Raw genomic sequence first — 18,718 nt, 5'->3', positions numbered from 1 at the left:
CAACATATCTATTTTAGTGCTAGCGGCTGTTTTGATTTTAACTGCCCTATAGTATTTCTTAAAATCTGGTATTGTGATGCCTCAGGCTTGTTTTTCTGGGGGGGGGGTATAAGATTTCTTTTGCTATTTGGAGTCTCTTTTGGTTCTTTATCAACTTTAACATCAGTTTTTCTATATCTGAGAAGAATGTCCTTAGTATTTTGACTGAGATCATACTGAATCTGTAAATAGCTTTTGATAGTATGGACATTTTGATGATAATTCTTATAATCTACAATCATGGAAGATTTTATTTTTTTTGTGTGTCTTTCTCTATTTTTCTTGCATGTTTTCTAATAGGCATTGTAGACATCTTTCCCACTTTTATTTAAATTGTTCCCTAGATGCAGGGTCTGATCTCGGAAGCTAAATTGATCCCTAGATATTTAAATTTTTTTCTGTAGCTAAGGTGAATGAGATTGATCTTTGTTCTTTCTCAGCTATAAGATTATGTATACAAAGGCTCTTTTTTATTTTAACTTTTATTTAATGTATATAAATTTTCAAAGTACAACTTTTGGATTATAGTGGCTCTTGTTCCCCATAACCACCCTCCCACCCACAAACATCCCATCTCCCACTCCCTCTCCCATTCCATTCACATCAAGATTCATTTTCAATTATCTTTATATACAGAAGATCAATTTAGTATATACTAAGTAAAGATTTCAACAGTTTGCACCCACACAGAAACACAAAGTATAAAGTACTGTTTGAGTGCTAGTTATACCGTTAATTCACATAGTACAACACATTAAGGACAGAGATCCTACATGGAGAGTAAGTGCACAGTGACTCCTGTTGTTGATTTAACAATTGACACTCTTGTTTATGGTGTCAGTAATCACCCTAGGCTCTTGTCATGAGTTGCCAAGGCTATGGAAGCCTCTTGATTTCGCCAACTCCATTCTTATTTAGACATGGCCATAGTAAAAGTGGAAGTTGTCTCCTCCTTTCAGAGAAAGGTGCCTCCTTCTTTGATGGCCCATTCACAAAGGCTCTTGATTTTTGCCTGTTAATTTTATGTCCTGCCACTTTTCCAAACTCTTATGAGTTCCAATACTCTCTTAGTGGAGTCTTTGGTTCCCCTACATATGAAATCATGTCATCTGCAGATACAGATAATTTGACTTCCTCCTTTCCAATTTGAATCTCTTCTTTCTTTTTATTTTTTTTTTGACAGGCAGAGTTAGACAGTGAAAGAGAGAGAGAAAGAGAGAGACAGAGAGAAAGGTCTTCCTTTTCTGTTGGTTCACCCCCAAAATGGCCACTACAGCTGGCACGCTGGACTGATCTGAAGCCAGGAGCCAGGTGCTTTTTCCTGGTCTCCCATTCGGGTACAGGGCCCAAGGACCTGGGCCATCCTCCACTGCACTCCCGGGCCACAGCAGAGAGCTGGACTGGAAGAGGAACAAGCGGGACTAGAACCCGGTGTGCCGGCACTGCAGGTGGAGAATTACCCAAGTGAGCCGCGGCGCTGGCCTGTATCTCTTATTTCTTTCCAATTAATTTTTTTTATTATTTTTCTAGGTCCTTAAGATGCATTGTTAGACTATTTATTTGATGCCTTTCCAATTTCTTGATGTAGGTGCTAATTGCTAGAAACCTTCCTCTGCACATTACTTTTGGTGTATCCCATAAGTTTTTTTTTTTTATTTTTTTTTGTTTTTTTTATTTTTATTTTTTTATTTTTTATTTTTTATCTTTTATTTAATGAATATAAATTTCCAAAGTACGACTCATGTGTTACAATGGCTTCCCCCCCATACCGTCCCTCCCACCCACAACCCCCCCCTTCCCACTCCCTCTCCCCCTCCATTCACGTCAAGATTCATTTTCGATTATCTTAATATACAGAAGATCAGCCTAGCATACCTTAAGTAAGTATTTCAACAGTTTGCTCCCACACAGAAACATAAAGTGAAAAATAATAGATGATTTTTTTTAAATGATGATGAAATCAGATCAGACCTATTGTCATGTTTAATCCCAGTGAGAGTCAAGTTGGGAATTGATAATTTTTTTTTTTTTTTTACAGAAGATCAGTTTAGTGTACATTAAGTAAAGATTTCAATCGTTTGCACCCCCATAGAAACACAAAATGAAATATACTGTTTGAGTACTCGTTATAGCATTAAGCTTCAGTGTACAGCACGTTAAAGACAGAGATCCTACATGAGGAGTAAGTGCACAGTGACTCCTGCCGTTGACTTCACAAATTGACACTCCTGTTTATGGCATCAGTAATCTCCCTATGCACCAGTTATGAGTTTCCAAGGCTATGGAAGCCCCCTGAGTTCTCCGACCCTTATCTTGTTTAGACACGGTCATAGTCAAAGTGGAGGTTCTCTCCTCCCTTCAGAGAAAGGCACCTCCCTCTTTGAAGACCTGTTCTTTCCACTGGGATCTCACTCACAGAGATCTTTTTGCCAGAGTGTCTTGGCTTTCCATGCCTGAAATACTCTCATGGGCTTTTCAGCCAGATCCGAGTGCCTTTAGGGCTGATTCTGAGGCCAGAGTGCTATTTAGGACATCCGCCATTCTATGAGTCTGCTGAGCATCTCACTTCCCATGCTGGACCACTCTCCCCTTTATCCATTCTATCGGTTGGTGTCAGCAGATACTAGACTTGCCCATGTGCTCCCCTTGACTCTCAGTCCTTTCATTATGATCAATTGTGAACTGAAATTGATCACCTGGAATAGCGAGATGGCATTGGCACATGCCACCTTGATGGGATTGAATTGGAATCCCCTGGTATGTTTCCAACTCTACCAATTGGGGCAAGTCAGCCCGAGCATGCCCCAAATTACACATCTCTTCCCTCTCTTATTCCCACTCTTACGTTCAACAGGGATCACATTTCAGTTAATTTTCAACACTCAAGAATAACTGTGTGATAATTACAGAATTAAACCAGTCATATCAAGTAGAACAGACAAAAAAAAATACTATGAGGGATAATGTATTAAGTTGTCCATCAGCAGTCAGGGCTATGCTGATCAAGTCACCATTTCTCATAGTGTCCACTTCACTTCAGGAGGTTTCCCCTTTGGTGTTCAGTCAGTTGTCACCGATCAGGGAGAACATATGGTATTTGTCCCTTTGGGACTGGCTTACTTCACTCAGCATGATGTGTTCCAGATTCCTCCATTTTGTTGCAAATGACTGAATTTCATTGTTTCTTACTGCGGTATAGTACTCTAAAGAATACATATCCCATAATTTCTTTATCCAGTCTACCGTTGATGGGCATTTAGGTTGGTTCCAGGTCTTGGCTATTGTGAATTGTGCTGCAATAAACATTAGGGTGCAGACCGCTTTTTTGTTTATCAATTTAAACTCCTTTGGGTAAATTCCAAGGAGTGGGATGGCTGGGTCGAACGGTAGGGTTATCTTCAGGTTTCTGAGGAATCTCCAGACTGATTTCCATAGTGGCTTGACCAGTTTGCATTCCCACCAACAGTGGGTTAGTGTCCCTTTTTCCCCACATCCTCGCCAGCATCTGTTGTTGGTAGATTTCTGTATGTGAGCCATTCTAACCGGGGTGAGGTGAAACCTCATTGTGGTTTTGATTTGCATTTCCCTGATTGCTAGTGACCTTGAACATTTTTTCATGTGCCTGTTGGCCATTTGGATTTCCTCTTTTGAAAAATGTCTATTGAGGTCCTTGGCCCATCTCTTAAGTGGGTTGTTGGTTTCGTTGTTGTGGAGTTTCTTGATCTCTTTGTAGATTCTGGTTATTAACCCTTTATCTGTTGCATAGTTTGCAAATATTTTTTCCCATTCTGTCGGTTGTCTCTTCACTCTCCTGACTGTTTCTTTTGCAGTACAGAAACTTCTCAATTTGATGCAATCCCAATAGTTGATTTTGGCTTTGACTGCCTGTGCCTCCCGGGTCTTTTCCAGAAATTCTTTGCCTGTGCCAATATCTTGAAGGGTTTCTCCAATGTTCTCTAATAACTTCATGGTGTCAGGACGTAGATTTAGGTCTTTAATCCACGTTGAGTGGATTTTTGTGTAAGGTGTAAGGTAGGGGTCTTGCTTCATGCTTCTGCACGTGGAAATCCAGTTTTCCCAGCACCATTTATTGAATAGACTGTCCTTGCTCCAGGAATTAGTTTTAGATCCTTGATCAAATATAAGTTGGCTGTAGATGTTTGGGTTGATTTCTGGTGTTTCAATTCTGTTCCATTGGTCTATCCATCTGTTTCTGTACCAGTACCATGCTGTTTTGATTACAACTGCCCTGTAGTATGTCCTGAAGTCTGGTATTGTGATGCCTCCGGCTTTGTTTTTGTTGTACAAGATTGCTTTAGCTATTCGGGGTCTCTTGTGCCTCCATATGAATTTCAGCATCATTTTTTCTAGATCTGCGAAGAATGTCTTTGGTATTTTGATTGGGATTGCATTGAATCTATAAATTGCTTTGGGAGAATGGACATTTTGATGATGTTGATTCTTCCAATCCATGAGCATGGAAGATTTTTCCATTTTTTGGTATCCTCTTCTATTTCTTTCTTTAAGGTTTTGTAATTTTCATCGTAGAGATCTTTAACGTCCTTGGTTAAGTTTATTCCAAGGTATTTGATTGTTTTTGTAGCTATTGTGAATGGGATTGATCTTAGCAGTTCTTTCTCAGCCATGGCATTGCTTGTGTATACAAAGGCTGTTGATTTTTGTGCATTGATTTTATATCCTGCCACTTTGCCAAACTCCTCAATGAGTTCCAATAGTCTCTTAGTAGAGTTCTTTGGATCCTCTAAGTACAGAATCATATCGTCTGCAAAGAGGGATAGTTTGACTTCTTCCTTCTTGATTTGTATTCCTTTGATTTCTTTTTCTTGTCTGATGGCTCTGGCTAAAACTTCCAGAACTATGTTAAATAGCAGTGGTGAGAGTGGGCATCCCTGCCTGGTGCCAGATTTCAGTGGAAATGCTTCCAACTTTTCCCCATTCAATAGGATGCTGGCTGTGGGTTTTTTATAAATTGCTTTGATTATATTGAGGAATGTTCCTTCTATACCCAATTTGCTTAGAGTTTTCATCATGAAAGGGTGTTGAATTTTATCAAATGCTTTCTCTGCATCAATTGAGATAACCATATGGTTTTTCTTCTGCAGTCTGTTAATGTGGTGAATCACATTGATTGATTTGCGAATGTTGAACCATCCCTGCATACCAGGGATGAATCCCACTTGGTCTGGGTGGATGATTTTCCTGATGTGTTGTTGTATTCTATTGGCCAGAATTTTATTGAGGATTTTTGCGTCTATGTTCATCAGGGATATTGGTCTGTAATTTTCTTTCAGTGCTGCATCTTTCTCTGGCTTAGGGATTAAGGTGATGCTGGCTTCATAGAAAGAATTTGGGAGGATTCCCTCTTCTTCGATTGTTCTGAATAGTTTGAGAAGAAAGGGGATTAGTTCTTCTTTAAATGTCTGGTAGAATTCAGCAGTGAATCCATCTGGTCCTGGGCTTTTCTTTGTTGGGAGGGCCTTTATTACTGTTTCAATTTCTGTTTCAGTTATGGGTCTATTTAGGTTTTCGATGTCTTCATGGTTCAATTTTGGTAGATTGCATGTGTCCAGGAATCTATCCATTTCTGATAGGTTTTCCTGTTTGCTGGCATACAGGTCCTTGTAGTAATTTCTGATGATTCTTTTTATTTCTGTGGTGTCTGTTGTTACGTTTCCTTTTTCATCTCTGATTTTATTGATTTGGGTCTTTTCTCTTCTTTTTTTAGTTAGTTGGGCCAATGGGGTGTCAATTTTGTTTATTTTTTCAAAAAACCAGCTTCTCGCTTGGCTGATTTTTTGTAATGTTTTTTTTGGATTCAATCCTGTTAATTTCTTCTCTGGTTTTAATTATTTCTCTTCTCCTACTAGATTTGGCTTTGGTTTGCTGCAGTTTTTCTAGGTCCTTGAGGTGCGCTGAAAGCTCATTTATTTGGTACCTTTCCAATTTCTTGGTATAGGCACCTATTGCTATAAATTTGCCTCTCAATACTGCTTTTGCTGTATCCCATAAGTTTTGATATGTTGTGTTGTTGTCTTCATTTACTTCCAGAAAGTTTTTGATTTCTCTTTTGATTTCTTGAATGACCCAGTGTTCATTCAGGAGCATGTTGTTCAGTCTCCATGTTTTTGCATACTTTCTGGGGTTTCCTGAGTTGCTAATTTCCAGCTTCATCCCGCTGTGGTCTGAGAAGCTGCATGGTATGATTCTAATTCTTTTAAATTTGCTGAGACTTGCTTTATGGCCTAGTATGTGATCAATCCTAGAGAAGGTTCCATGCGCTGCTGAGAAGAATGTGAAGTCTGTAGATGTAGGGTTGAAAGTTCTGTAGATATCTGTTAGATCCATTTGGGCAATAGTGTCAATTAAATCTGCTGTTTCCTTGTTTATCTTCTGTCTGGATGATCTGTCTATTTCTGAGAGTGGAGTATTGAAGTCCCCCAGTACTATTGTATTGGAATCTAAATCTCCCTTTAAGTCCCTTAGCATATCTTTTAAATAGACCGGTGCCCTGTAATTAGGTGCATATACATTTATAATAGTTACATCTTCCTGTTGAATTGAACCCTTAATCATTATATAGTGTCCCTCTTTGTCTCTCTTAACAGTTTTTGTATTAAAGTTTATTTTGTCTGATATTAATATGGCTACACCTGCTTTTTTTTGGTTTCTGTTGGCATGGAATATCTTTTTCCAACCTTTCACTTTCAGTCTGCATGCCTCTTTGTTAGAGAGATGTGTTTCTTGTAGGCAACAAATAGTTGGGTTGTGTTCTGTGAGCCAGTTAGCCAAACGGTGTCTTTTAACTGAAGAATTCAGACCATTAATGTTCAATGTGACTATTGATACGTAGTGACTTTGCCCTGCCATTTTCCTGGAAATATTTTCTAGTATATGCTTTGAGCTTCCCATGCTCTTTTACTGGTAGGTGTTCTTCCTTTCCCTTCTTTCATATTGATGACCGTGTTTCTGTGTTTCTGAGTGTAGCACATCTTTAAGTATCTTTTGCAGGGCCGGACGAGTGGCCACAAAGTCTTTCAATTTCTGTTTGCTATCAAAGGTCTTTATTTCACCTTCATTCACAAATGAGAGCTTGGCAGGATATAATATTCTGGGCTGGCAATTTTTCTCTCTTAGCACCTGTGCTATGTCTCGCCATTCCCTCCTAGCTTGTAGGGTTTCTGATGAGAAGTCAGCTGTGAGTCTGATTGGAGATCCTCTGAGAGTAATCTGACGTTTCTCTCTTGCACATTTTAGGATCTTTTCTTTATGTTTCACTGTGGTAAGTTTAATTACCACGTGTCGTGGTGAGGATCTATTTTGGTCATGTTTATTGGGGGTTCTATGAGCTTCCTGTACTAGGATATCTCTGTCCTTCTCCAAACCTGGAAAGTTCTCTGCTAGTATCTCACTAAAAAGGCCTTCCAATCCTTTCTGTCTCTCCATGGCTTCAGGAACTCCTAGAACTCGAATGTTGGTTTTTTTAATAGTATCCTGTAGATTCCCAACAATATTTTTTAGGTTTCTAATTTCCTCTTCTTTTCTTTGGTTTGACTGTATGTTTTCCTGTGCTCTATCTTCTAAGTCCGATATTCTCTCTTCTGCTTCACCCATTCTGTTTTTAAGGCTTTCTAATGTGTTTGTCATTTGATCTATTGAGCTCTTCATTTCATTTTGATTTCTCTTCACTATAACACTTTCCTGTTCTACTAGTTTCTGCGTTTCATTTTGATTCTTCCTTAAAATTTCGTTTTCACGAGAGAGATTTTCAATCTTGTCCATTAAGGATTTCTGTAGTTCAAGGATTTGCTTTTGAAAACTTCTAAATGTTCTTATCATAAATTTTTTGAAATCCGTATCTTGCATTTCTTCTATCTCATCATCTTCATACTCTTGGCTTGGGGTGTTTTGTTTATTTGGAGGCATCATAGTGTCATCGTTGATCTTGCTCCCTCTATTTCTGTGTTTGTTACTCGGCATAGTTAATTCTTCTTGCGTCACTGTGCGTTTTTTTTTTTTTTTTTTTTTTTTTTTTTTTTTTTTTTTACTGTGTCCGTGTTAAGTGGACTGCCTGCTGTTGGAGGAGCCTTGGAGGCTTGAGATGGGTGCGGCCTGAGAGCTCTGCCTGGTTCTTCCTGGTTAAGGGTGTGCAAAGGTGACACCCTCAGGTTATGCGTGGTAAATCTCTCTCTTTTTATTTATTGATTTATTTTATTTATTCAGGGGGTAAGTAACACTGCAGGGCATGGCTGTGCAGAATTGATGGTATTTAGCTTCCAGTCTTTGGCTCCTCTGGACTCCCACTGGGTTGCCTAGGCTACTGAATTGTAGTGACTCAGTTCCTTAGCTCTCCCCCATTGATATGTAAATCCAGAGAGGAGGCCTGCTCTTTGTCTCTTCAAGCCTTGCAGCCTTGTAACCTTTGCAAGGTTAGGGGGAAGAGAAACCCCGAAGCTTTTTTTTCCTTCTTTCAGGTAGTGAGTTTGCTGCACTTTCCGGCCCCCCTCTAGATTCTGACCCCCGTTTCCCCACCAATGTCTCGGGTTATTGAGCTCACCTCCCCTTCCAGCGCCAATGTGTGGACTCGGAGCCCTGAGCGTCCCAAGTCTCCCCGCTGTTGTCTGTGTGGCGTTCACTCCCCTTGGAGCACTGGCGTGCCGACCCTGGGGCTTCTGCGGCTCGGTCCTGCGACTTGGCTTCTGCGCGGTGGGCGACCTTGTTCTCCCAGTAGGTCCTCCGATTCACGATTCCCGTGCAATTTTTTCCTGGTTCTTTTTTTCTGCGGCTACCGTAACTCCCCTTTTATTAAACTAAATTTTCCCGGACTATCGGTGCGCGCCCTCACTATTCCGCCATCTTGGCTCCACTCCCATAAGTTTTGATACATCGTGTTTTCATCTTCATTTCTAGGAATTTTTTTAAATTTCTGACCCACTCTTCATTCAGGAGCTGTTGTTCAGTTTCAGTGTGTTTTCATGTTTTCTAGTTTCTTAAGTTGTTAATTTCTTGCTTCATTTCACTATGGTCAGAAAATACACATGGTATGATTTCAAATTTTTTTTTTTTAATTTGTTGAGACTTGCTTTATGGCCTAGCATATTCTCTACCCTAGAGAAAGTACCATGCACTAATGAAAGAATGTATATTCTGGAGTGAGTGCTGTGGCATAGTGGGTGAAGCTCTTACCTGTGGTGCTGGCATCCCATATAGGTGCTGGTTCAAGTCCTGGCTACTGCACTTCTGATCCAGCTCTCTGCTTTGGCCTGGGAAAGTGGTAGAAGATAGGACAAATCCTTGGGCTCCTGCATCTGAGTGGGAGACCAGGAAGAAGCTCCTGGCTCCTGGCTTTGGATCAGTGCAGCTCTGGCAGTTGCGGATGGAAGACCTCTCTCTCTCTCTCTCTCTCTCTCTCTGTCTCTGCCATTCTGTAACTCTGCCTTTCAAATGAATAAATAATCTTTTTAAAAAAGAATGTATATTCTTCAGCTGTAGAATGAAATGTTCTGCAGATATCAATCAGGTCCATTTGGTCTGTAATGTAGATTAGCTGTGCTGCTTCTTTGTAAGCTTTTTTATATTGTTGATCTGTCCATTGATGAAGTGGGGTGTTGCAGTCCCCCATTACTATTGTATTGGAATCTGTTTCTCTATTTATATTCATTAACATTTGTTTTAAATAGCTAGGAACTCTGGCATTGGGTGAATATACGTGTAGTATAGTTGCATCTTCCTTTAGAATTGATCCCTTACTCATTACATAATCCCATTCTTTGTTTTAACAGGTTTTTTTTTTTTTTTTGTGAAAGTGTATTTGTTTGATATTAGGATGGCTGTTCTTGTTCTTTTTTTCTTTCTGTTAGCATGGAATATCTTTTTCCATCATTTCACTTTCATTCTGTGTATATCTTTGTTGGTACGATGTGTTACTTGTAGGCATCAAGTATATGAGCCTAGTTTTTTAATCCATTCAGCTCATCTGTGTCTTCTAATTGGAGAATTTAGGCAACTAACATTAAAGGTTATTATTGATAAATAATGACTTGGTCCTCTCATTTTCCATAAATATTCCTATTGTTTGCTTTGAATTTCTTTTCTACTTTTGCTAGGGGATTTTCTGCCTTCACATTCTTTCATAATGATCACTATATTTCTGTGTTTCTGTGTGTATAACACATCCTTAAGTATCATTTGTAAAGCTGGACAAGCGGTAACAAATTTTTTTCAATTTCTGCTTGTTATAGAAAGTCTTTATTTCACTTTCATTTATAAATTAGAGCTTTGCAGGTACAATATTCTTGATTGACAGTACTTTTTTTTAAACTTTTATTTAATAAATATAAATTTACAAAGTATAGCTCTTGGATTACAGTGGCTTTTTCCCTCCCAATAACTTCCCTCCCGCCCATAACCCTCCCATCTCCTGCTCCCTTTCCCATTCCATTCACATCAAGATTAACTTGCAATTATCTTTATATACAGAAGATCAATTTAGCATATATTAAGTAAAGATTTCAACAGTTTGCACCCACACAGAAACACAAAGTATAAAGTACTGTTTGAGTGCTAGTTATATCGTTAATTCACATAGTATAGCACATTAAGGGCAGAGATCCTACCTGGAGAGTAAGTGCACAGTGACTCCTGTTGTTGATTTAACAATTGACACTCTTGTTTATGGTGTCAGTAATCACCCTAGACTCTAGTCATGAGTTGCCAAGGCTTTGGAAGCCTCTTGAGTTCGCCAACTCCATTCTTATTTAGACATGGCCATAGTAAAAGTGGAAGTTCTCTCCTCCTTTCAGAGAAAGGTGCCTCCTTCTTTGATGTCCTGTTCTTTCCACTGGAATCTCACTCACAGAGATCTTTCATTTAGGTGTTTTTTTTTTCCAGAGTGTCTTGTCTTTCCATGCCTGAAATACTCTCATGGGCTCTTCAGCCAGATCCAAATGCCTTAAGAGCTGATTCTGAGGCCAGAGTGCTATTTAGGACATCTGCCATTCTATGAGTCTGCTGTGTATCCTGCTTCCCATGTTGGATCATTCTCTCCTTTTTAATTCTATCAGTTAGTATTAGCAGACATTAGTCTTGTTTATGTGATCCCTTTGACTCTTAATCCTTTCATTATGATCAATTGTGGACTGAAACTGATCAATTTGACTAGTGAGATGGCATTGGTACATGCCACCTTGATGGGATTGAATTGGAATCCCCTGGCACGTTTCTAACTCTACCATTTGGGGCAAGTCTGACTGAGCATATCCCAAATTGTACATCTCCTCCCTCTCTTATTCCCACTCTTATATTTAACAGCGATCACTTTTCAGTTAAGTTTCAACACTTAAAATAATTGTGTATTAATTACAGAGTTCAACCAACAGTATTAAGTAGAACAAAAAATACTAAAAGGGATAAAGTATTAAGTTGTTCATCAACAGTCAGGGCAAGGGCTGATCAATTCACTGTTTCTCATAGTGTCCATTTCACTTCAATAGGTTTCCTTTTAGTGCTCGGTTAGTTGTCACCGATCAGGGAGAACATATGGTATTTTCCCCTTTGGAAATGGCTTATTTCACTCAGCATGATGTTTCCAGATTCCTCCATTTTGTTGCAAATGACTGAATTTCATTGTTTTTTTTTTTTTAACTGCTCTATTGTATTCTATAGAGTACATATCCCATAATTTCTTTATCTAGTCTACTGTTGATGGGCATTTAGGTTGATTCCAGGTCTTAGCTATTATGAATTGAGCTGCAATAAACATTAAAGTACAGACAGCTTTTTTATTTGCCAATTTAATTTCTTTTGGGTAAATTCCAAGGAGTAGGATGGCTGGGTTGAATGGTAGGGTTATCTTCAGGTTTCTGAGGAATCTCCAGGCTGACTTCCATAGTGGCTTGACCAGTTTGCATTCCCACCAACAGTGGGTTAGTGTCCCTTTTTCCCCACACCCTCGCCAGCATCTGTTGTTGGTAGATTTCTGCATGTGAGCCATTCTAACCGGGGTGAGGTGAAACCTCATTGTGGTTTTGATTTGCATTTCCCTGATTGCTAGTGATCCTGAACATTTTTTTTCATGTGCCTGTTGGCAATTTGGATTTCCTCTTTTGAAAAATGTCTATTGAGGTCCTTGGCCCATCTCTTAAGTGGGTTGTTGGTTTTGTTTTTGTGGAGTTTCTTGATCTCTTTGTAGATTCTAGTTATTAATACTTTATCTGTTGCATGATTTGCAAATATTTTTTCCCATTCTGTCTGTTGCTTCTTCACTTTCCTGAATGTTTCTTTTGCAGTACAGAAACTTCTCAATTTGATGCAATCCCAATTGTTAATTTTTTCTGTGACTGCCTGTGCCTCCGGGGTCTTTTTCAAGAAGTCTTTGCCTGTGACTATATTTTGCATGGTTTCTCCAATGTTCTCTAATAATTTGGTGGTGTCGGTTCATAGATTTAGATCTTTAATCCATGCTGAGTGGATTTTTGTGTAAGGTGTAAGTTAGGGGTCTTGTTTCATGTTTCTGCATGTGGAAATCCAGTTTTCCCAGCACCATTTATTGAATAGACTGTCCTCACTTCAGGAATTGGTTTTAGATCCTTGATCAAATGTAAGATGGCTGTAGATGTTTGGGTTGATTTCTGGTGTTTCTATTCTGTTCCATTGGTCTATCCATCTGTTTCTGTACTAATACCATGCTGGTTTGATTAAAACTGCCCTGTAGTATGTCCTGAAATCTGGTATTGTGATGCCTCCAGCTTTGTTTTTGTTGTATAAGATTGCTTTAGCTATTTCAGGTGTCCTGTGCCTCCATATGAATTTCAGCTTCATTTTTTCTAGATCTGGGAAGAATGTCTTTGGTATTTTGATTGGTATCACATTGAATCTATAAATTGCTTTTGGGAGAATGGACATTTTGATGATATTGATTCTTCCAATCCATGAGCATGGAAGATTTTTCCATTTCTTGGTATCCTCTTCTATTTCTTTCTTTAAGGTTTTGTAATTTTCATCGTAGAGATCTTTAACGTCCTTGGTTAAGTTTATTCCAAGGTATTTGATTGTTTTTGTAGCTATTGTGAATGGGATTGATCTTAGCAGTTCTTCCTCAGCCATGGCATTGTCTGTGTATACAAAGGCTGTTGATTTTTGTGCATTGAATTTATACCCTGCTACTTTGGCAAACTCTTCTATGAGTTCCAATAGTCTCTTAGTAGAGTTCTTTGGGTCCCCTAAATAAAGAATCATGTCATCTGCAAAGAGGGATAGTTTGAGTTCTTCCTTCCCAATTTGTATCCCTTTAATTTCTTTTTCTTGCCTAATAGCTCTGGCTAGAACCTCCAGAACTATATTGAATAGCAGTGGTGAGAGTGGGCATCCCTGTCTGGTACCAGATCTCAGTGGAAATGCTTCCAACTTTTCCCCATTCAATAGGATGCTGGCCATGGGTTTTTCATAAATTGCTTTGATTGTATTGAGGAATGTTCCTTCTATACCCAATTTGTTCAGGTACTCCATGAGTTCTCCCACACACCTTCAGTTTTTTTTTTACAATCCCAGTTCATAAGCTCCACTCATTCACTAGCCCTGAAAGCCTGCTCCATCCATGGGGAGAGCCTTGGCATTCCTGGAGCCAGCTGCCTGTTACTATTGATCTAGACAGTTTGATTACAGGCATCCATGATAGAGTGAGGGGATTGGAGTGCCTCACAAGCTTAAGTGGGTGCCCTGCACCCTATCAATGCTCTGGGCCATACTTAAAGTCAATGTGGACAGTAGATTTATCACAGAGATAAAATCTGCTAGTTGCATGCATGTGTGCTGTGGCAGTCTGTATTCACCTTACTAAGATGGTGCTTCATTCCTACTAGTCACCCAGAGCCCTTGTTGAGGGGATGGGAAGCAGGCAGTGTGCTCTCCCTTCATGGGGTTAGGTGGCACCCTACCCACTGCTAGCATTCCAGGCTGAACTCAAAGTCAGTGTGTTTTGCGAGGTTCTCCCTTGAGCAATATCAGCAGTGGCATGGGTTGCTGCAGACTCTCCTCACTTCTCTCCATGGAGATGTTGTCTCCTCTTGGCCCTAATTCCGATGCTAGTAGGAGTTGAGCAGAGGCACACTGCCTGACTTTACACTGCCATGTTTGGTGCTCTGCAGGAATGGTGGGGTGAAGAAGCAGTGTAGCTTCCCTGCTGCAAGCCTGGAAGTTCTTCAGAGCCATCAGTTCCCCAGGCTGAATTATAAGTAAGTGGGTGACTGTGGAATGCCCTCTATGCTAAAACTGCGAGCAGCAGGGCAGGCAGCAGTTTCTTTCTACCTTGATGTGGTATGTGGCGACTCACAGCCAGCAGCTTACTCTGTTGCATGGCTGGCTGGAATGGTGTCTTTGTCTTCTCTCTCCTTGTCTCGTGGTGTCCTTGTGTTATTTTCACATCACTGAAAATTTCTGTCAGTCAGACCCGTGGAAATGTGGTCCTTCCTTTATTCTTTTCACGTCCCAGAGCAGCTAAAGTTAGTGTGGCTATACCCTATTCAACCATCTTGGATCTCCCAGAGACTCTTTCTCCATGACTTTTCTAAGTTCCTATCAACTGTTCAATTTTGAACCTAATAGGTCCCTGATTATTAAGTCTGAAAAATATTTGTTGAATTGAATCTTCTAGTCCTTTGTCTTACTTTGACTTGTATAAATTATACTTACTTTGACCTGTATAAATTATATTTTCAAAATTTTCTCTTATTACCACCTTTTGATCTCAGTGTACCTTAACTTCTAGCTTCATTAGATTTTCTGGGCTCAGTCATTGATGTACCCAACTGTAGGTCTTTAGTGCAAATCTTAGTTCTCTTCACCCAGGTGTTGAGTTTATGAGGAGAATTTTAAAACACAGGTACACTTAATTTGCTAGTGGTAAAAAACGTTGTGTGTTTTCTAATTTCTTGTTTTGAAATTGTCAGTTTAGATTTCAGAAATTTTAGAATGAGTATGGACTTTAGATACTAGTCCTATCCCTTACTTGATAGTTGAACTTAAGACACTGGAAATTATGATATTTGTCTAAGAAGATTAGGACACAAAATAAATTCATTTTTTCAAAGAGCCAATTTGATATCTTTTGCTTAAAAATATTTGTGTCGATGACATCTGGTATGGGCTGAGATTGTCTCCAACTCTCCCACCCCCATATTCATGTTAAATTGTAACCTTCAGTAATTTACTCTGCGACTATATTTGGAGATAGGACTTTTAACAAGAGAATTAAGAAAAAAAAAAACCAACTCATATGGGTGATCCTTAAGCCAGTACAATTGTTTTACTTAGTTGAAGAAAAGATTAGGACATAGATATGTACAGAGGGAAAACATATAAAGGTAAATGAATATGGCCAGCCGAAGAGACAGGACCTCAGTGGAGAATAACCCTACCAACACCTTGATCTTGGATTTCTAGCCTCCAGAACTGTTTGGAAATGCACTTGTGTTATTTAAGCTACCCAATCTATGCAACTTCACTTTGGCAGCCCTAGAAAACCAACACAGCATATAAATTTTTAAAATTTGTTATTGTCATTACTAGGGAGCATATATTTTTATGAAAGGGAGAGAACTTTCTCTTGTTATTTCATGCAAGAGCTTCTCTGTATGGTTCTGGAAACTGTGAGATCAGATATACAATCAGATTTGTTTTACTTTTTCTGTGTCCTGTGTTTTTCTGTGTCTTGTGTTTTTCTATGTCTTGTTAGTAGTTAGGACATTCTGTTTTACTGTCGACTGGTTCTATCCCTTACAATAGACTTATAGGGAGGCTATTTATCTAATGGAGAATTTTCTTAGAATTAAGTTCAGTTAGCTTCACTTCTAATTAGCTAGGTTGAGTTGCTTCTTTTTAAAAAGTCACACTAATATTTTAAACAAAGAGGAAAATCTGAATGTTTATGAATGTAAATGAACTAGAATATACACTTATATCCATATGTACTTAAGTATTAATATGGGAGAAAAGTATGTTGCTCTTTGAGGTTTCCAGAATAATTTCAATAATAACATGGTGTCCTAAGCATTTTACAGCTTCTAAAGATGTCTAATGTAAAACCAAAAAGTAAAATAGGTTTACTAATATCACTCAATTTTTATTTGCTTTTTGGGAACATCCAAATATGACATAAATATTCTCAAATATTATTTTTACAAGCAAAGTTTTTCTCTTCATTCATACACTACTTTTTGGTATATGGATTCTGTCATATTTTTAAAAATTCCTTTGGTTGAGAAAGCTGTTCTTAAATAATAAACTCATCAATCATAGATTTCCTGGACTTTCATAATGTAATTTAGCTTTTAAATTTACAGTCCTTTTGCTGAGCATAATTCATCTTTTAAATTTACAAATCTTCTTGCTGGACAGTCCAAGCTGCCAAGCTGTACGGTGTCTGAATAATGTATTCCTATTAAAGGACATAGTGGATTGTTATGAAGAACATGACTGGCAAGTCTTTGACTTGATCAGGATGATTTCAAATTGAAATTTGAGGGGAGAAAGAGTATTCTGATCAAACTGCAAAATAAGATATCATGAAAGATAATGGTTATAACAGGAAGGTCAGAAAAAACACTTATGGCTCCAGGTATTTATTTTCCAATTCACAGATACTAATGTTAAAGTAAACCAGAAATTTTAAATATAAGGCTAATATAGTTTCTAATTATAAAATTACGTATAAATGTAATATATTCTGAAATAGTCCTGCAAGTTTATGAAGAAGTAAACATTTCTGGAATATAACAATATGAAGTCCATTTAACTTGATTGAATCATATCTAATAGAATTCAAGAGGAAGTACTCTTTTGTCAAGCAGATATCTACCTAAAGGAAGTTTTTAAATCTTGTGGTGAAAACGTTGGACTTTAGGATGATGAGCGCTGGAAAGAAAAAACAGAAAATTTGTTTTTGTTGAGGGATTTTACAGTCCATCTAGCTACGAAGAGTCAAGGAAACATGGTGGTTCATTCAAGTGAAACTGTCTTTTCTCAATTTTGTGTATATTGTAGAATTATGCACAGTTCCTTCCACATAAGAAGTGACTAGAGCTCAAGAAATTCAGCAACAATGAAACAAGTAATCCAGTTAAGTGAGTAAAGGGTCTAAACAGAAATTTTTTCCTTAAGAAAAAGTTTATTTATTTATTTGAAAGGCACAATGACAGAGGGAAAGGTAGAAACAAAAAGAGAAAGAGATCTTCCATCTGCTTCTTTACTTCTCAAATGGCCACAATGGCCAGGGCTGTGTCAGGCTGAAGCCAGGAGTTTGGCACTCCATCTAGGTCTCATATATGAATGGCAGGGGCCCAAATACTTGGGCAATCTTCCGTTGCTTTCTCAGGTGCATTAGTAGTGAGCTGGATAGGAAGTGGAGCAGCCAGAATTCAAGTCAACACTCAGATATTGGATGTTGGCATCATTGATTTTTTTCTGAACCCACTGCACCACAATGCCAGCCCCTAAATAGACATTTATTTTTTAGATTTTAAAAACTGTTTATTTAATAAAAGTTAAACATATAAAATTAAAATTAACATACAACCTAAAAATCATCTATTAGTTAGAGGGTCTTTTTTATACATGTTTTTAGCTTAAATTCAACTCAAGATTAATGGTGATCACTTACACCAACAAATGCTGGCAACTTAATCTAGTTAACAAAAATTACAAAGTCAGCTACATGAACATAATATACAGGGAAATTATGGCCAGATTAATGCAGTAGAAACACATAAAATTTTTAATGATGAAACATTCAATATTCTTGTTCATTAATATAGCCTCATTTTTTTTTACCAATAAATAGTATCCACACTATGTACAGAGCTATACATCAGCTTTTTGTTTTCCCATATAAACATTACACATCCAAAAAATGGTACTACCATCATAAGTGAAAAATCAACACAAGAAAAAAAGCCAATATACAAAAAAAAGCCAAACAGCAAACCTTACAGCTGCTCATCCTAAACATGTTTGGTTTCTCCCATAAAATCAAAGCTCCATGAATGAACATAAAATAGATCAGTTTTAGAGATGGCCTAACAGGCTTAGAAAACAGGTTATTGAAGGAAAAACTCTAAACAAATGGCTATTTACAAATTAACTCATATTTAAGCTTAACTGGACAATAGTTAGGCTTTAAAATTGAAGATATATATATATATATTTATATATTTTTATACATTTTATATATATTATATATATTTATATATATTATATATATATATAAAGATCTCTTTAGCAGGTTGGTGTTTTGCCCTGATGCTTCTAAGAACTGCCGTGATATGTTAAGTTCAAAGCATATGAAAATTCTGTTATGACTCATAATAAAAAGGATGTACTATCAGTTTAGTGGGGGCCTGATATTAAGATCTTAGTAATTCATTTAGTGCTGAACTCACAGCACCTATCTAGAAAAGTTGCTTTATTCAACAAACTGAGGGAACTGTGATAGTAGTAATGAAAAAAGTTAAACGAATAGCAGTTCTCAAATGCAGTTTCTTCAAGTCTCATTCTCCTGAAGCAAACAATGACATTGATATCTTCCTAACTCATCTAACAAATAATTTACCTTTAGAAAAATATAAGGATAAAAAGGTAAATGTAAAGCCCTGCAGAGATGAAATCCAAC

At 38.0% G+C, this 18,718-nt stretch overlaps 1 protein-coding gene across 2 annotated transcripts in view; it reads left to right on the top strand.

Moving 5' to 3' along the window:
• Positions 1-18,718, top strand: part of IQUB (IQ motif and ubiquitin domain containing) — a 135,588-nt gene that overhangs the window by 52,826 nt on the left and 64,044 nt on the right. The window lies entirely within an intron of this gene.

Source organism: Oryctolagus cuniculus, chromosome 3, assembly GCF_051225735.1.
Source record: "Oryctolagus cuniculus isolate XC-2025 breed Fujian yellow rabbit chromosome 3, ASM5122573v1, whole genome shotgun sequence".
Classification (NCBI taxonomy): Eukaryota; Metazoa; Chordata; class Mammalia; order Lagomorpha; family Leporidae; genus Oryctolagus; species Oryctolagus cuniculus.
The sequence above is the reverse complement of the archived record's forward strand: the minus strand, read 5'-3'. Positions and strand labels throughout refer to the sequence as shown.